Genomic DNA, 20804 nt, shown 5'->3' on the forward strand with positions numbered 1-20804 from the left:
CCCTTAGGCCCAAATATGGTGAAGTGCCATGTAGTCGATGTTCACATAAGACCACTAAGGGAATCACAACATACATATCATCAGAATATCGAACACATATCAAGTTCACATGATTATTTGCAACATGACTTCTCCCGTGACCTCAAGAAAAAGGTAACTACTCACAAATGATAATCATCCTAAGATCATAGGGGTATTAAATAGCATAATGGATCTGAACATATAATCTTCAACCCAACAAAACATTTAGTAATCAACTACAAGATGTAATCAACATTACTAGTCACCCACATGTACCAATCTGAGGTTCCAGTACAAAGATTGAACACAAGAGATGAACTAGGGTTTGAGAGGAGATGGTGTTGTTGAAGATAGATGTTGATGGACGTTTCCCTCCCAAATATGAGAGTGTTGTTGGTGATGACGATGGCGATGATTTCCCCTCCAGGAGGGAAATTCCCCCGACGGAATCGCTCCACCGGAGGGAAAAAGTGATACTGCCCAAGTTCTGCCTCCAGATGGCAATGCTTCGTCCCGAAAGTCCTCCTCTGATTTTTTTTTCTAGGTCACAATGACCTATATACCAGAAGATGGTCACCGGAGGTGGGCCGAGGAGGGCACAACCCACCAGGGCGCGCCTGGTGGCCCAGGTGCCCCCTGGTGTCTTGTGCTCACCAGGGTGGCAACCTCCGGTAGTTATTTGCTCCAGTATTTTTTATATATTCCAAAACAATTCTCCGTAAATTTTCAGCTCATTTGGAGAAGTGCACAATAGGTAACTGTGACTTAGCTTTTTCAGGTCCAGAAATCCAGCTGTCGGCATGCTCCCTCTTTGTGTAAACCTTGCATATTATGAGAGAAAGGGCATTAGAATTGCTCCATGCAACATTATTATGCATAAAAACATTATAAATAACAGTAGGAAAACATGATGCAAAATGGACGTATTTTCCCCCGCTCCCACCCCAGCTCCCATCCCCGCGCCCGCGCCAGCGACCATCCCCGTAGCATTGACGGGCTGGTCGCCGAGCACTATCGCGGAGCTGGAAGCCGCGGGCGTCAGCGAGGTCCCTGCGGACCCACCCGAGCTCATGTACATGCCAGCGCCAACACCTGTGCCCGTGCCCGTGCACGCCCCTGCACCCACCGCGGCGCTGGTCCCCGTGTGTTTGCTGCACCTGCCGCGCCCGTGCCCGTGCGTGTGCCCCGCTCAGCGTCATGGGACGCTGCTGTCGACCGCTACGTCGCAGCCCCACGATTTGTCATCCTCCCGCGCCTGCCCGTCGATTGCGCAACGACAGGATGTTTGATTTCCATGTGAAGAACATTATGTGTTGCCTTGAAGACTTCAACAACGGCGTCCCGGAGGACGACAATGACAACGCTGGCGCGACACGTCGCCTCCGCCGCGCTGGAATTAGTTTTCTCTGGTTTAATATTGTACCTCGATCGTATGAATATAAATTCGCAGTGTGACTGAATGAAACATATGGTTTGAACAAACTTGCATTTTTCTCTGTGAATGTATAGACTTATCAAAAAAATTAAACATCAACGGTTTTTAAATTTAAAAGACTCATCACAAATGTTTTAGATAGAACACATGTATGCAAACTTACAGCTTCACCAGTAAGCCAAGGGAAAATGTGCCGAGAAGGATTTGTGCAGCTCTTCATCGCAAAAGTTTTATATAGAACACCCTACACAAAGCAAGAGCTATGGTCTTACCTAGTAAGCCAAGGGGGAATTTGCCGTGTAGGATTTGTGCATCTTTTCATCGCAAACAGTTCAGATTGTAGACGGTATGCAAAGCGAGAGCAATGGTTCCTTCGCCTCTAAGCCAAGAGAAAGTCTGACACGCAGGATTTGTACATCCCTTCAATGCAAATGATGTTTTCGGATGACCCGTGTGCAACCATGTACATAAAATTTGGTATGATTTGCATCTGTCATATTGGGTATATTGGCATTTGTCAAACTGGAAAGATTGACATTTGTTGATCTAGTAACATTGCCCTTTGTCAACCTTGTAACACTGCCATTTGTCAAAATTTGCAACTAAAAATCACTAGCACTATCTAATTTTTGCAACTAAAATTCAGTAAGCATAGATTTCATTCATAGATTAAGAAGTCGTTCTTTATATAAACAGTTCAACTCGACAGCTGAACCGACCAAACTTTTCCCCAGTAGTTGCCAACCACATACTGAAATAGCTCGTTCAACTATATACACTAACTAATTTTAAGTACGTTGTACAGTTCAGCCACATCTATAGTCAGATGAAGTGAACAAAATAGCCCCTAAATACTACTCCTATTGAGGGGCTTTGTACTACTTCCAGCAGCCTCACCTCTACTGAGCGCGCTCAGTAAGAGGTGGAGGAGGAGGAGCCCACCGACGAGCTGGACAACTGGAATCCGGTGCCTGCCATTGCTACACCATTAGCGACACTCACCTCGAACGCCCTCTGCCGCTCTAGATGACCCCTCTTGAAGCAGCGAGACTCCTCGTCGATCTCCTCATTCCTCGCCACTGCGGCGGCATGTGCTGCGGCCAAGGCGGCGGTAAGACTCTTTACGTGCTTGACGAGGCGCTCCTCCTCCTCCCACAGGAACTCGATGTAGCGCGCAAGGTCGCTGACGCACATGCGGGGTGATACATCTCCAACGTATCTATAATTTTTTATTGTTCCATGCTGTTATATTATCATTCTTGGATGTTTTACAATCATTTAATAGCAACTTTAAATCATTTTTTGGGACTAACCAATTGACATAGTGCCCAGTGCCAGTAGCTATTTTTGCTTGTTTTTTACTTCATAGAAAATCAATACCAAACGGAGTCCAAACGCAGCGAAACTTTTGGAGATTTTTTTGGACCAGAAGACACAAGATGGGCCAAAGAAGTACCAAAAGGGTGCCTCGAGGGGGACACTACCCACCTGGGCGTGCCTAGAGGCCCAGGCGTGCCCTAGTGGGTTGTGCCCACCTCGGTGGCCTCCCGCACCGCCTCTTCGCCCTATAAATACCCAAATATTCCAGAAACCCTAGGGAGTCGACAAAACACAATTCCAGCCGCCGCAAGTTCCAGAACCACGAGATGCAATCTAGACACCATCACGAAGGGGTTCATCATCCTCATTAGTGTTGTGGTACTAAGACTGACAGTAGAATAGGGGGGTAAGTATGGAGAGGCAAGATCCTAGCTATGGCGAAGTTGTACACACGAGTTTTACGAGTTCAGGCCCTTCTCGAAAGAAGTAACAGCCCTACGTCTCGGAGCCCGGAGGCGATCGATTGGTTATGTATGTGTGTGTTTACAGGGGTGTGAACCCTTGTCCTAGAGGAGGAGGGTGGCTTATATAGAGTGCGCCAGGATCCAACCTCCCCTCCGTTACACAGGGTTCAATGTACATAAAGAGAGAGCGTTACAGGTAACGTCCGTAATAAAGTGCTATAAATGATCATTATATGAGTAAACGCCCGACCGTTGCTGCGCGGAGTGGCTTTAGGTCTTCTGCACGTCGAGTGGTTTAGTGGTCGAGTGACCTAAATAAGGAGGGGTCTCCGAGTGAATGGTAGGTCGAGTGGATTGCACTCGACACCTTTGTTGGGCCCCCTCTATTTACTCTCGAACTTCTTTGCTTCTAGGACAAGGACCTTAGGTAGGACGTATAGGTCAGGCCTATTACCCTACCCCATGTCTATGTCCTCATCATTAGCCCCCGAATAGATTGAGGTCCGAGTGAAAAGAAGGTTGAAGTTGACCTTGCTTTGACTCTTGCTTTGACTCTCGCTTTCATCTCCAAATGGAGGCCAGTTGTTGGAACTTCGGCTTCGTTTCAGTCGCCTTGATCGATTAAAAAATTGCCGACTGGTTTTTATAACGTCACCCGTCGAGTGTTATCCTTGACATGGAATCTTTGGCGTGATCGGTTGTAGAGGATCCCGGATTTCGCGGGATTCGAAATTTTGGTGGAAGCGCGCCAGGCGGAGCGCGCCGTGGTAAGTGGAGTAGATAAATAGGAAATTTTGATTTCCGCGCCACCTTTTTCAAACGTATCCCGTGTGCGACTGTTAAGGGATTTGACAGGATCGCCCGGGCCCACGCGTCAGCCACTCAGAAGTAGGCCTTTAAAAGTGGCGAGGCCGAGGCGTCCGCACTGTGCGTACCCATTCTCCTTCTTCTTCCTCTTTCTCCTTCACCTCGTTCAGCTTATCCACTCTCGACGCCGCTACTCTGCCGCCATGGGGAAGGAGAATACGGCGGCGCTGGAACGCGCGAAGAAGGCGACGGGGGCGGGGAAAAGCAAGAAGACAAATCGGGGATCTTCATCGCGCTCGGGGCTGCCGTCGGGTTGGATCCAGGGAGATTGGAGCCGATCCTCACTTCGGCAGGGAGACTTGGACGATATGGCCGAGTTAGGGCTGATCGTCCATGAGTCTGCGCGGCTGCCGGAGGGGGAAACGGAGCCGCAGCTGCGGCCGGGTGAGTGTGTTCTGCTCGCCACTCATGTTGACCGCGGCTTCTCGCTTCCTCCACACCCCTTCTTTCGAGGTTTCTTGAATTTCTTCAGGGCTCAACTCCATCATTTTACTCCCAACACCATCACATATCTTGCTGCATTTGTATCCATGTGCGAGAATTTCCTGGGATGTCGACTGCACTGGGGTCTTTTCAAGCACATTTTCACCATCCGCTCCCAAACAGTGAAGAAAGCGAACTCGAACGATGAGAAAACCCATGTTATCCAGATGTGTGGGGGTCTGGGTATCCAGAAGAGGAAGAGGAGTTCCTTCCCTTCGATGACTCTTCCTGAGTCGGTCAGGGGCTGGCAGTCGACCTGGTTCTACTGCCAGGATATCGTGACCCCAGGCCAGTCGACTGGACTTCCCCCTTTCTCTTTTGACCGTGTTCAGACTCCATCTTCGTTGAAAGTGACCGCTGCGAAGAAGGCAGAGACGGGCATGCTGGTCGAGAGAGTAGTTCAACTGATCAACCAAGGTGTCACCGGCATGGATCTGCTGGAGGCGTTCCTCAGTCGGCGCATTCAACCACTCCAAGCTCATGACCACTCCATGTGGATGTACTCGGGGGCTGGTGACACCGCTCGGGTTCATCCGGAGGAGGTGGTGGCCAAAACAGTGGCCCAGTGGCTGAGGGGCATCACCGGGAACATGGACAACCCATGGGCGCCAGGAGAGTCAACCCTTTCAGTGACAGCAACTAGCCAGACAAGGTTTGACCACTACAACTGATTGAATTTGGATGTGTTTTCTGACTGTTTGTTGATCCGACTGATTTCCACTCGGCTCCTTGTTTTGTAGATTTACACAGAGATGTACTCAATGCCCAATGGCGAACAAGCTCTGGAGCAGGACCATGAGGGCGAGGACAGCGCGGAGGAGAGCAGTGAGTGGGAGTCACCAGCCGACGATGATGAAGATGAGAGCGATGAGTCGGACGATGAGGAGGTAGCCGACTCACCACCTCGTTTCGAACGTCGATCCAAGCAGCACCATGATCCCGCGGGCAGGCGCGGCAAGGCTGTGGCCTCGAGCGCTCCATCTCAAAAGCGCGCTCGCTCTTCGACTCCAGAATTGGCTGAGAAGGTCACCAAGCAGCCCAAGTTCAATCCTTCGAAGGCTCGGAAGACCTTGCCTAGAATCAAGATGGACGTTCATGTTGTCTGGGTAAATGTTCTTCCCGTATTTTCTTGTTCTGACCGATTCTCTTGTACTGACCGAGTGGATGATGAACCTTTACAGCCCGGCCTCGGCCGCGACTGATATGGATATCGACAAGACCCCAGATGACGAGGAAACCGACGACGCAGCTACCTCCAAAGCCAGTAAGTCTGCCCGACTCGAATTTATTTGGACGACTGGATTGTTTGTCAGCTATCTCTTTGACTTTCTCTGTTTGTTGCAGCTCCACGGGACGTTGTTGTGCTCCCGGACGATGAAGAAGAAGTACCGCTGAGGGGCAGGAGGAGGAGGGACAAGGAACTGAGCGGGAAAGCGCCTGAGGTCCAGGTTCCTCAGTCGACCGTGATGCCTGGGATGGCAGTCGAGCGATCGACAGATCCGGCTCGTACCAACGTCACTTTGTCTATCCCGCTGTCGACTGATTGCCCATCAGGATCAGCTGCTCAGACTTCTGTTGCACCAATACAACTCCACGCATCAGACCCAGCGGCTGCTTCGACTGCTCTGCCATCATCGCTTTTCACTACGTATCAAACCCCGGACGACCCACCGACTGCCGCCAAGGAAGCTCTTCTTCAGTTGAACCTTGTGATGGGGCAAATGAAAGTGGTGCATGAGGCCAGTCAGGTGGCCTTCAACGCCGGAGCTGCTCTGCAGACCAATGTCCAGGTTAGTTGATTTCCGATTGATCATATTTCTTGTCTGATCACCCACTGGGGTGCGACTGTTTTGAAATTGTATGTCAATTTGGGTCAACTTGAATTGAATCTTTGAACTAGTGGGGGCACTCTGAGTGCACCCACTGGGTGTAGTCCCCGAGACCATAGTTGACTGCGGGCAGTCGACTGTGGTCTGAGAATCTGAATATTTTACTCGGCCTGGGTGGACCAGGTCGAATGGAACCAGAACCAGTGGGGGCACGCTAAGTGCACCCACTGGGTGTAGTCCCCGAGATCATAGTTGACTGCGGGCAGTCGACTATGGTCTGAGAACCTCCCCCTTTTTTTTACAACTCGCGCTGGGCAGACCATGCCGAGTGTTTTTACTCAAACCAGTGGGGGCACGCTAAGTGCACCCACTGGGTGTAGACCCCGAGACTGCCGTTGAATGTTTGATTCGGTGGTAGTCTTAGAGTAACTGTCGCAGTGATGTCTTTTTATTTTAGTCGACTGACATGTCATATGTATTGACCGCAGAAATCTTGTGATCTCAGTGTTCAACTTTCTACACTGAACAAGCAACAAATCAGCCTCAACCTTGATCTGGAACTGGCCAGGAAGAATCTCAAGACTACTCGTGATGAAGTAGCTGCCATGGGAGGTAACCAATCATCAACTGTCTATCTCACTGCTGGCACTTTTCCTTTCCATTTTTTGAACCGAGTGACTCCACTCGAGCAGATGTATGTAGTGAAAACCGTCAACTCAAGCCCATCTGAAGAATGTTATTTCTTTAGAGAAAATGAAGCAGGCTTTGGAGAAGAAGGATCTGGATCTTGCTGCTGCACAGAAGGAAGCGCGAGAGAAAACGGCGCTTGCTGACAAGAAGCTTGCTTCAGTCGACAAGTTAGAAGAAGAGAACTCCAAACTGAAGACTGCTGTTTCTGACGCCAATCGGGAGGTCGAGCGATTGAAGAAAGACAAGGACAAGCTGACTGGCGAGCCTGGGAGCCTCAAGGCCAAGAAGGGCGAGTTGGAGTCTTATCTGGGCCAGCTTGCTGCAAAGCTGGTCTTAAAACTTGAAGGTACTTATGATTGACTGACTTATTACGGTCGACTATCAGGCCTGATTATATCGTCGACTCACCATTTACTCAACTGTGCAGAGCTTTGCCAAGACTTTGAAGCGGAAACTGGGCGAGTCGAGACGGGTCACGATCCCATAAATTGTCCAGTCAAGGATGATGTTGCGATGAATGTGCTGCAGTTGGAATCTCGCATGGACAGCGTGGTTGCTTATCTTGCCCGCCTGAAAGCAGCGATGACTCGGGTTGATGCTGAACTCTGGCCTCAGGCAGAACTATCTCAAGACCTCGAGTCTTTGATGGCTCGACTGAATCAAATACCTGACCGAGTGCAAGAATGGAAGAAGTCATCTGCTCGATGTGGCGCTGATGTCGCGTTGTCCCTGGTCCGAGTGCACTGCAAAGACGTCAAAGAAGACAAGCTGGCGGAGCTCAAGGTTGCTAACACAGAGAGGCACACTTTCCAGTCCTTCATGGACACTTTCCTTGAAGCCGCCACTCGCATTACAGACAGCATAGACCTTGACAGTTTCTGCGACCCAGCCAGTCTTTCTCCTGATGCGTGACCGAGAAACATTATGCTCCACCTTTATTTGCCTCAGAATGCCGAGTGATTGTGTAATCGTTAAACTTCTTCGGGCTTGATGCTCGAATACTTTTGATCCGTCGCCCGGAACTTTAGGATTTAGCTGAACTTGGTTTATCTCTGAATATGCTTGTGTTTGCCTTCGAGTGGAATTTGCTCTTCACTCGGAATAATCTTTGTACTTGAGATGCAGCTATTGTACTTATGGCGCACCTCCAAGGAGAAGGTTGCAGTCGACCTGCACCTCGCCGTCCTTGCGGATAGGGATGGAGCGTACGTTGTACTTGTGGCGCAGCTCTGAGGAGAAGGTTGTAGTCGACCTGCACCTCGCCGTCCTTGCGGATAAGGATGGAGCGTACATTGTACTTGTGGCGCAGCTCCCAGGAGAAGGTTGCAGTCGACCTGCACCTCGCCGTCCTTGCGGATAAGGATGGAGCGTACATTGTACTTGTGGCGCAGCTCTGAGGAGAAGGTTGTAGTCGACCTGCACCTCACCGTCCTTGCGGATAAGGATGGAGCGTACATTGTACTTGTGGCGCAGCTCCCAGGAGAAGGTTGCAGTCGACCGGCACCTCGCCGTCCTTGCGGATAAGGATGGAGCGTACATTGTACTTGTGGCGCAGCTCCGAGGAGAAGGTTGCAGTCGACCTGCACCTCACCGTCCTTGCGGATAGGGATGTGTTTCAAACTTAGGCGAGTACCGGACTGCAGCTAAGCCTCCTGAGTGGGAGGGTTGCTCACCACTCGGTAGGAGTTTTTAAACTTAGGCGAGTACTGGACTGCAGCTAAGCCTCCGAGTGGGAGGGTTGCTCACCACTCGGTAGGATTTTTCAAACTTAGGCGAGTACTGGACTGCAACTAAGCCTCCGAGTGCGAGGGTTGCTCACCACTCGGTAGGATTTTTCAAACTTAGGTGAGTACTGGACTGCAGCTAAGCCCCCGAGTGAGAGGCTTGTTCATCACTCGGTAGGATTTTTCAAACTTAGGCGAATACTGGACTGCAGCTAAGCCCCCGAGTGGGAGGGTTGCTCGCCACTCGGTAGGATTTTTCAAACTTAGGCGAGTACTGGACTGCAGCTAAGCCCCCGAGTGGGAGGGTTGCTCACCACTCGGTAGGATTTTTCAAACTTAGGCGAGTACTGGACTATAGCTAAGCCCCCGAGTGGGAGGGTTGCTCACCACTCGGTAGGATTTTTCAAACTTAGGCGAGTACTGGACTGTAGCTAAGCCCCCGAGTGGGTGGGTTGCTCACCACTCGGTAGGATTTTTCAAACTTAGGCGAGTACTGGACTGCAGCTAAGCCCCCGAGTGGGAGGGTTGCTCACCACTCGATAGGATTTTTCAAACTTAGGCGAGTACTGGACTGCAGCTAAGCCCCCGAGTGGGAGGGTTGCTCACCACTCGGTAGGATTTTTCAAACTTAGGCGAGTACTGGACTGCAGCTAAGCCCCCGAGTGGGAGGGTTGCTCACCACTCGGTAGGATTTTTCAAACTTAGGCGAGTACTGGACTGCAGCTAAGCCCCCGAGTGGGAGGGTTGCTCATCACTCGGTAGGATTTTATAAACTTAGGCGAAACAGATTCGCAGCTAAGCCCCCGAGTGAGAGGCTTGCTCATCACTCGGTAGGATTTTATAAACTTCGGCGGAACGGATTCGCAGCTAAGCCCCCGAGTGAGAGGCTTGCTCATCACTCGGTAGGATTTTATAAACTTAGGCGAAACAGATTCGCGGCTAAGTCACCCACTGGGGGATTTTAGGCACAAATATAAGCAACAACAATCTTTCTTTTTCTTTATCCTCACCCTTGTCCGACTCCTTTTCCTTCTCCTTGGGATGTTTCTCTCGGAACTGCTGGATCAGGAGCCAACACTGTCGAGTGGTATGTTTAGGGTAAATGAAATTACCCTCTTCATCTTTTTTTGTGTGAATGTGGCATGGTAAATCCAACACATCATTTCCATCTTGATCTTTCACTTTCTTGGGGTTCCACGGCCCTTTGGGCTTCCCCTTGAACTTTCCTTGAGTCACGGCTAAGGCTTCACCAGGAGCAGCTGGCTCGGCTTTGCGCTTCTGCTTCCGACTGGAATTCCCTCCTCCGGTTTCTTGGGCGACTATTTTGTGCTTGCCACTCCGGAGTCGATCCTCCTCTTCACCATTAGCATACTTGGTGGCAATCTCCATCATCCGACTCAGAGACATATCCCCGGTCCGACCGAACTTCAGGTTCAATTCTCGATACTTGACACCTTCCTTGAAGGCACAAACTGCTTGGTGGTCTGACACATTCTCCACTGTGTGGTGCAACGTGATCCATCTCTAGATATAATCCCTTAAGGTTTCATTCGGTTTCTGCACACAGGATTGCAACTCTGTTAACCCTGCTGGTCGTTTGCATGTACCTTCAAAGGTTCTAACAAACAGTCGGGCGAGTTCATCCCAACTATATATGCTGCCAGGTGCTAACTGATTCAACCACGCTCTGGCCGAGCCCTCCAACATCATAGGAAGGTGCTTCATGGCCACTTCATCATTGCCGCCGCCAATCTGAACAGCCACTCGGTAGTCCTCAAGCCAAGTGTCAGGCTTGGACTCACCAGTGAACTTGCTGACTCCAGTCGCCAACCTGAAGTTGGGAGGAAACACTGCAGCCCTGATGGCTCTGCTGAAACACTCTGGGCCTGAGACATGCACTCTGCTGCCAGTCGGATAGTCTCTGTCATGACCTTCTCTGTGAGCTCTGTTCCTGTCAACCAGACCCTGAACGAGAATAGATGTCGCATCAAAGCCCGGCTCTCGGGGATCGACTGGAATCCTTCGCCCACCACTGTGAGGTCGTATGTCATGGTGCTGCCGAGGCACGTATGACCCACTCCTTGGGGGAGGCGTGGGCACTCGACGACGCTCATCGTGGTCGAGTCGGTGATCATACTGCTCACGGTTTCTGTACTGATCTCGCCGATCTCCATGTCCCTCACGCCTTGGAGGCGATCTTGGACTGTGAGCCGACTGAACTGTGTCTGCCATCACAGATCTGCTATGAATCCTATTCCGCGGCTGAGACACTGATGTGTTCTGCTGTCCCGCTGCCCGGAGTAAAGCCCGGATCTGCATCAAACCTCTGCCAGCTTCTGACTGGGAAGGCTGATTCGACTCTGCTATTCGGACTGCAGCTGTGAGATTCTAAATCGGAGTTCGGTATACCTGAGTTGGAGGCGGAAAAAGTTGTCGTCGAATGGACTCAGGAATCCGCTGCCGAGCACGCTCGTCGAGTGCGTGCTGGAGGTTCTCCAGTCGAGTGCGCTCGGCCAAGTTGGCGAGGCGCGCCTCCTCCAAGGCCCGGGCCTCGGGGGTTTCTCCAATGATAGGAGTGTGAAGTGCATCCATGTTACGGCGGCGAAGCTCTTCCCTCTGCTGCAAAGAGAGGGGCTTGGGGCGGTACTCCTCGTGGACGCACGAAGAATCGCCGCCTCCATCGCCACCGTCGTCGCGGGGGAAGCCAGGAGGACTGCGCGGTCCGTTGACCATCAGGACTTCCGCCGCGGGATCACCGCTGTCGCACTCGGATGCAGTCTCGACGGAGCCAGTCGAACAGGCCGTAGAGAGTTTCGTCGAGCTCGATTGCCGCGACTTGTGGGCGGCCAATTGGCGGGCCACCACGTGCCTCACCCACAGCTGGAGTCGCGACCGACCGGAACGCTTGCGCCGGCGAACAGCGGGGAGCAAGGACGCCACAGGAGCCGACCGATACTGAGTCGACGGCTGTCGAAGAAGGACGCCACGGGCGCATGCGCGAAAGTGCGTCGCCCGGCGGACGGGGAGCGCCTCGACGTCGAGTGGAGCCTCTTCCAGCCAAGCGGAGTCGTCGGCGACGAACACGAGTGCGCCAAGATGGATCTCGCGGCCCTCGGTCAATCCTCCGCCGGAAACCATGATGATGGGGATCAAAAATATCGCAACTTCTCCCATAAGTCGCTAAGACACCTGCCCCACAGTGGGCGCCAACTGTCGTGGTACTAAGACTGACAGTAGAATAGGAGGGTAAGTATGGAGAGGCAAGATCCTAGCTATGGCGAAGTTGTACACACGAGTTTTACGAGTTCAGGCCCTTCTCGGAAGAAGTAACAGCCCTACGTCTCGGAGCCCGGAGGCAGTCGACTGGATTATGTATGTGTGTGTTTACAGGGGTGCGAACCCTTGTCCCAGAGGAGGAGGGTGGCTTATATAGAGTGTGCCAGGATCCCAGCTCCCCTCCGTTACACATGGTTCAATGTACATAAAGAGAGAGCGTTACAGGTAACGTCCGTAATAAAGTGCTATAAATGATCATTAAGTATATGAGTAAACGCCCGACCGTTGCTGCGCGGAGTGTCTTTAGGTCTTCTGCACGTCGAGTGGTTTAGTGGTCGAGTGAACTAAATAAGGAGGGGTCTCCGAGTGAATGGTAGGTCGAGTGGATTGCACTCGACACCTTTGTTGGGCCCCCTCTATTTACTCTCGAACTTCTTTGCTTCTAGGACAAGGACCTTAGGTAGGACGTATAGGTCAGGCCTATTACCCTACCCCAGGTCTATGTCCTCATCAATTGGTGCCTCTCTAATGATGCGTGAGTAGTTCATTGTAGACGTACGGGTCTATAGTTAGTAGCTAGATGGCTTCCTCTCTCTCTCTCTTTCTCTCTCTTGATTCTCAATACAATGGTCTCTTGGAGATCTATTTGATGTAACTCTTTTTGCGGTGTGTTTGTTAGGATCCAATGAACTTTGAGTTTATGATCAGATCTATTTTATCCATGAAAGTTATTTGAGTTTTGATCTCTTATATGCATGATTACTTACAGCCTCGTCTTTCTTCTTCGAATCTTTGGTTTAGTTAGGCCGACTAGATCGATTTTTCTTGCCATGGGAAGAGGCGCTTTGTGATGAGTTCGATCGTGTGGCGTTCTTTCCCAGTGACAGAAGGGGGAGCAAGACATGTATTGATCATTGCTATTAAGGATAACAAGATGGGGTATATTCCTACATGAATAGATCTTGTCTACATCATGTCATTGTTCTTATTGCATTACCCCGTTTCTCCATGAACTTAATACACTAGATGCATGCTGGATAGCGGTCGATGTGTGGAGTAATAGTAGTAGATGCAGGCAGCAGTCGGTCTACTAATCTTGGACGTGATGCCTATAATGATAATTGCCTGGATATAGTCATTATTATTTGAAGTTCTATCAATTGCCCCATAGTAATTTGTTTACCCGTTCTATGTTATTTTCTTGAGAGAAGCCACTAGTAAAATCTACGCCCCCCGGGTCTATTCTTTATCATATTTGCTTCGAGATCTATTTTTATTTGCTTTTATTTTCAGATATATTGTTCTAAAAACCCAAAAATACCTTGCCGCACTTTTTTTTTACCGAGAGATCTATTTATCAAAAATCATACAAACCAATCTATCTTTTACCGGAGAGGGATTAACAACCCCTCTTACGCGTCGAGTTGCAAGTATTTGTTCTTTGTGTGCAGGTACCGTTTACATAGTGTTGCTTGGTTCTCCTACTGGTTCGATAACCTTGGTTTCATCACTGAGGGAAATACCTACCGTAGTTGTGCCGCATCATCCCTTCCTCTTCGGGGAAAAACTGACGCAGACACGAGCCATCACGGGGCTCCACCTCCACCTCCCACCTTCGGGCAGCGGTGGCGGAGCGGGCGATGACCCCGGCGGTCGATGGTGGGGTGGCGGCCACGACCGCCACCTCCCGCCTTAGGGCCGCGGTGGTGAAGCAGGTGATGGCCACGGTGGCCGACAGTGGGGTGGCGGCCACGACGGCCACCTCCCGACTTCGGGCCGCAGCGGCGGAGCAGGCGATGGCCCTGGCTTTCGACGGTGGTGTGGCGGCCACGGTAGCGAACGATGGGGTGGCGGCAACGGCGGCTGGCAACAGCTGCCAACGGCCAGCGGCGGCGGAGCATGTGGTGGCTGTTGCGCGCACACCCAACAGGGATGCCACACGCACTACACTACACCAGGGACTTCGCCGCCGCCGCGGTGTAGCCTCCTAGCTGGAGATGTCCTCTGATGAAGGCGGAGTGGCTGAGCGACGATGACGGACCAGTGCCATTGGCGATTGTGGGAAAAGCAGGAGAGATAAGCTACAGGGAGGGAGGGGAAAATGCAACGCAAGACTCGCCGGCCGTGAGGGTTTATATAGCAGGCCGGTAATCATTGGGATATGGAGAGATTTCACCGAGTCGGGCGGGAAGCTCGCGCGGCTATGCGCGGGAACCTACACGGCTGCGCGGGAACGGGCTCACCGATGATTCATTGGCGCCACTTCGAGCCATTGTTTGGCTAAAAGAACACCCTTGTGCGCTGCGAGCTTGCGCTCGGAGCCGTCTGCGGCAGCGGGGTGACAAGACGTGTGAGAGGAGGACGAAACGACACGTACACATATGGTTAATAAAAACGTTTGCGATTTATTTACCTACTACCCCCGTCCTGGTTTATAAGTCCTCTTTGTATTTTTGTGCCAAATTTTGACTAGAGATTTAACTAATAAAATACGAATGCATGTCGCCAAATATTATATTGTTGGATTCGTATTTCAACATAGTTTCCAATTCTATAATTTTTATAACATGCATTAACATTTTGTTAGTTAAATTTAAGGTCAAAATATGGCACATAATATAAAGGGGACTAATAGACCAAGACGGAGGTGGTAGCACACAACCGCTCTCTACGCAACGTCGTGAATGATTGTTCGACCACTGTCTGATGTGGAACGCGGCGTAGTTTCACATCATGTCGCCGGCTCGCAATTGCCGGCCGTCTTGTAGATGACCATTTCCTGCGTGTTGAACTGCTCTATGCGTGTGGTTGCTCACGGTTGAGGCGACTGAGGCGCTCTCTGCTCGCGTCCCATATCACGCGCTCTGCTCTCGCGTCCCTCCACGCGCGCTGCCAGTGTTTGGTGCCAGCGCACGACCATGTGCATTCGTGCTACCATTATGCATGCAGTTGCGCCGGGCGCGGCGCCATGATGCAGTTACCCGCTGCAAAAACTGTCATGCAGACGTGTTAAGAATGTAGGCCGCCCGGCCCCCATTTATTCCCGCGGCAATTTACCTTCATCTCTCACGCCACATGACACAATAAGCACACCCACGACAACACATACAGAGAGGACATCCAGCGGTTCCAATGGCGCTCCCCGAGGCTCCAATGGCGCTCCTAGCGGCAGACGAAGACAACGGGGGGAAGCTCACCACGCATCACGTAGTGGACACCCACGTGAGGCGGAAGGACCTCTCGGTGGTGTACACGAACGAGCCGGTCTCGGTGGAGAGCTCCATCCAAACTATGAAGTAGTTGCTTGCTGAGGACAAGTACCATGTGGTCGGCTTCGACCTCGAGTTCACTAGCGGTCGTGCCAGCCATGATCAGAAGGTTGACATAGCCGAGTTGTGCGTGTGACATGAAGTTCTCGTCTACCACTACCACCTGGCCACAAGGCCTTGCGAGCATTTCGCGAGGTTTATCAACAACCCCGACTACAGTTTCGCTACGGTGGACACCACCAACGATCTAAAAGCGCTCGATGTTTTGGACTTGACCTGCCAGAATCTTGTCGACATCCGTGACCACTACAAGGTCTGGGGCAGAACCAAGAACAAACAGAACTCCCTGGTTGACCTTGCCTCGACCATCATCGACCCCTACTACATGAAGATGAAGGATAAGAGCAAGAAGGACAAGAACGCCTGGCACAGTGCGTGGGATCAAAGACTAGATGAAGAACATGTCAAGTACGCGGCCAAGGACGCGTACACAAGCTACGAGATGTACTGGCGGATCGTTCACATGAGGAAATGTCTTTGTTCTGCCCCACACGAGGGATCGAGCCACAGAGCAATGGCAGGAGCATCACAAGAAGTAGATGACTACATGATCGTTTCTCCTAGTTTAGAATGCATGCAATTGTTTATTCAGGTTTGTGTGAATGATTTATATAGTCACTTATGTAATTGGATGTTTATTTTAGTTATATATATGTTGTTCTTCTGTAGAGAGAGGAAATCACATGGCTTATTAGCAGCAATCGTCTGTGTTATTATCGGTCTTCGCACACATTTATGATTACGGACCTGTTTGCTGCATATCACACACATCTTGTTCAGTTGAACTGTTTCTGTTGTCTTTGCTCATCGCAAACAATTCCTCCGAGTGAACTGTATGCCCTCCATCACACACACCTTGATCTGGCTGACTGTTTTCTGTTGTGTTGCCTAATCACACACAGTTCATCCTAGTGAACTGTATGCCGTATATCGCACACACCCTCATCTGGTGATCCATTTCTGTTGTTTTGGCCATCGCAAACAGTTCGTATGGATTAACCGTATGCCACGCATCGCACACGCAGCTCTGATCTGAATCGTGTTTGATGTCTGTGCCATCGCAAATAGTTCGTATCATTTTTTACGGTTTTCTTACACCACCGTTTGCGATTAATGCATCGCACACAGTTTTGTCGAAGGGTCTCTGATTGTACTATCGCGTTTGGACCATCTTGCAGTAGTGGTCGCACTGGACCGTTAACTAGTCAAACATGGACCAGTCAACTGTTGACTGGCCCCACAGGCCAGCCACTGTGGCTAGCCCATAGTTGGGTACACATAGTTTTTCCTATTTGTTTTTGAACTAAATACTTTCAAAAAATGCAATAAACGTCGAAAATTAATAGAAAATAAACCTAAGTTAGATGATAATAATTTATATATGAAAATCAATCAGAAAAATGTGACGAATCCGAATACACCATCCACATACCTGCCACATGCCCCCATCACGGCAAACATGGAACCTTCCGCTACGGATCGTTTGTCCGATAATTGCCTGGGGGTCTGGAATTATTCTCGGATAACTTCCTGATACGTCCAAAACATGTAGCACTGCGTTAGGTCAACCCTAGCACGACGTTTTACCATGTCATGCTTTCTGTTGCATTTGTATGCCTGTTATTTATTATTTCTTCCCCTCCTTCTTCTCCGGTAGACCCCGAGACCGTTGTTAATCTGGGGATCGACTAGTTCACCTTCGAGGGTCCGAGTCTGTCTGTAGAGCGTCCAGGCAAGCAAACCCCCCTTGATCATTCCGATATCGCCCATTCCATTCAACCTCATGCTTGCATTAGATTTTGTTAATGTTAACGATTGCTCCTATTCTGATGCATGGCCTGCTTTTGTAACCTACTTTGTACCTTTCCTTCTTATCCTATATGCTTAGTATAGGTTGGTTAGTGATCCATCAGTGACCCCTCAGCTTGTCCCTATTGCTTCCGCTGGATTCCTAGATGACTCGGTCAACGTGATCGATGTCCAGGGCCCGACACATCACCTCACCCCCCTTTAGTTGTACGACTCTGCAGAGCTACAATTGAGCGCCGATCTATACAACTATACAACTAGAACTGGATACTGAAATTGTGAAATGGATCTGATGGCTCCGGGATTACTTTCTCATAGGGAATCGAGAAAGGATCTCTGAGCGTTAATACTACAACATGCTTGCTACTACCACTGTTCAAGATATCTTCCGATATTCCGGTAAATCGGACGATTTATCGCTTATCGTTGTGTGACCGATAAGATAAATCGGCTGATAAATCAGCCGATATGCCGATAAACTGGCCGATTTACCCCTTATCATGGGTCGACCGATAAGTTACCGATAAACGATATCCCCTCTTGCGTAGTATTATCAGGATTATACCCAGGACAATTATTCGTGGCATGACATTTTTATTATTTAGAGCATGGCATTTTTATTATTAAGAGCATGGTATTTTTTTAAAAGGCATGGAAATTTTTATTTGGAATCATGATAATTTTATTTATATTATTTTTTGTTTTGACAAAAAATAGGGGATATCTCAATTTTAATATTTTCTTCAGTTTAATTATTAAGAGCATAACATTTTATTATTAAGAGCATGACATTTTTTATCTATTGCATGGTACATTTTTTAATGGCATGGTTATTTTAATTTTTGAATCACGGCAATTTCCTTTGTGTGCTTTTTGTTTTGACAAGGAAAATAGACAACATAACAATTTTAATTTTTTTTATCATGGCATTTTGTTTTCTAATTTCATGGCATTTTTATTTGTCTCGATCATGGTAATATCCTTTTTGTTTCTTAACAATTTTCATAATTGAATTATTATCATCATAAAACTAAAAAACTTGCTTTGCATGGCAGCCAATTTTTTTTTGTCATGAAAACTCAAATTATTGAACCACGACAAAGTTAAAAATGCATTATTTTTTATTTTCTTATTTTATTTTCTATTTTTTGTGCCATGGCATATTTATGTACTCGTTTTAAATTAATATGCAATTTTTCAATGTATGATTTTATGTGATGGCAGTTTTAGTTAAAATACTTTGTTCACGTGGCAACTACCAATTTTTTATATACATGTTTTTTGTGTGTGTTTTAGCTGTGTTTTGTTTGGGTTAGTTGTGTTAATACTAATGGGCTTTTTTTGGCCCAATTGAGGCACAGATACGTTCAAGGAAGAAGGTCGAAATCACTAATTAAGAAGTACTCGTTGCAAAGAACACTCCATCTTCCCAGGTCACGACAAGTGGCGCACATGCAGCGCGCCACTTGTCGCAACCTGGGAGTTTTCCCTTTTTCGTAGATTCGTTTATTCAAAACGTTTTATCTCTTAAACCGTGCGTCCAAATCTCAAACCGTTTTCACCGTTGGATTCCTCGCGTCGAGATCTTCAAAACTAGATCCCATGTTGATAGGTTTTGACGAACTTTTTTTCACGAAAAAAACCGGACGGAAAAACAAAACCGGGAGCACGGTTTTTTCCCTTTCCGAAAGAGGCACACCCGTGCCTCTCGCGAAATCACAACCGTGCCTCTCGTGGAACCAAACCGTGACTCTCATGGAAAGAAAAAAAAACAAAAAACGCGTTTTTTTCCTTTCCGAAAGAGGCATGCCCGTGACTCTCGCGAAAGCACAATCGTTCCTCTGGCAAAAGCAAAACCGTGACTCTCGCGAAAGAAAAAAAAAAACAGAAAACGAGTTTTTTTTCCCTTTCCGAGAGGCACGGCCGTGACTCTCGCAAAAGCACAACTGTGCCTCTCGCGGAAGCAAAACCATGACTCTCGCGAAAGAAATAAAAAACAAAAAAACGTGTTTTGTTTTTCCCCTTCCGACAGGCACGGCCGTGACTCTCACGAAAGCACAACCGTGCCTCTCGCGGAAGTAAAACCGTGACTCTCGCGAAAAGAAAAAAACAGAAAACGCGTTTTTTTTCGTTTCCGAAAGGCACGGCCGTGAACTCTCGCTAAAGCACAACTGTGCCTCTCGCGAAAAAGGTGACTTTTCACGAAAGAAAAAAATAAACGCGTTTTTTCGCGCAAAAGAAAAAAAATTCAAATTTTTTTTGGTCGAAACGCTAAGAAAGACCGGGGAAAAACTAAAACGTCGAAAAAAACCGTTTAAAAAGCCGAAAGCGCGTGTGGAAAAATAAAAAAATCTGGAGGGAGCGTCCAGAGTGCGACACGTGGCGAATGGCTGAGAGTGCGCCAAGTGGCGCTGATCGTTGCGAGGCTCCCGAAGGAGCACTCATTAACTAGTTGCTTCCGAAGAAGGTTCCCTTAGCAAATGATTTCGTTTGTTGGAACGCGACCTCCCCGTGGGGAACGTTCCCCAAATATTAGGGTCTTATTTTCCGATAGGTTGAGCTTAGATCTTAGAGTTTGCCGCTCCTTGTTCATCTGCTGACTCTAGCCCCGCTATGATGCAAAACCCAGAGTCGTGTCAGTACCAAATATTTGTGGAGCTGAGAAATTTCACGAGCTCGCGATACAGGCTCCGTGTTTCCCGCTTCCAGAAGGGGGGAGACACTTACGTCCACGTACTATTGGGCCGATGTGGACGGCGAATACGAGAGGGGCAGTAGGATCCAAGCGATGTAGGCCCAGCCGCACTGGCTGGACGCCGCGCCGGCCACGGATCCGGTCAAGAACCGTCCGCCGCGCGGCGCCACCCACGTCTTCCCACCACGTGCGGCACGGCCCGACCTGCTCCCATCGCCGCGACACGGCACCTCTGCTCCGGCCTCCGTCAGGGGACCCACCCGCCGGCCCGGCCCTGACTCGCACACACAGCCCCAGGCGTACATCGTCTCACCCGTCCCATCCGTCCTTTGCGCGACAGTGCGCGTCCAGACTCGCGGCCTGACGAACGTATGGATAACCCTCTCCCCCTCGCGTCGCTTCTTTCTCTGTTTTTTGCCTTTTCTTTTTTGCAATACGTCGCCTTCGTTATACGGCGGCCAGCATCAGCAGGCAGGCAACGGCTACAGGGTGCGTGGCGGATTGGCAGGCGCCGCTGGGCACAGGAAACGGCAGGGTAGCTTTTCCGGCGCAGCGATGATGAGTGAGAAGGGTGAATGCATGGGACTGGCGGGAGCGGCGCGGTGCGGATGGGCTCGTGGAGCGTTGGACGTAGCCTTGTGGTCAGATGACATCACGGCTATGGTCTTGGTCAGTCTGTTCCAGCGGCGCCGGTCGCATTGGGGGGCGGCCTGCCCCGTACAGCAGGCCAGCGGAGAATCTGGGCATAAAGACGGTATCGCCCTCGGCTTAATCAAGTCTGCAGCCAGCCGAGTGATATTGCCTCGTGTAGATACGTCCAGCGGATCAACACATAAGACACGTCCTGCCGATCAAAACAAGG

The sequence above is a fragment of the Aegilops tauschii genome, chromosome 3 (assembly GCF_002575655.3).
Source record: "Aegilops tauschii subsp. strangulata cultivar AL8/78 chromosome 3, Aet v6.0, whole genome shotgun sequence".
In the NCBI taxonomy this organism is placed as follows: domain Eukaryota; kingdom Viridiplantae; phylum Streptophyta; class Magnoliopsida; order Poales; family Poaceae; genus Aegilops; species Aegilops tauschii.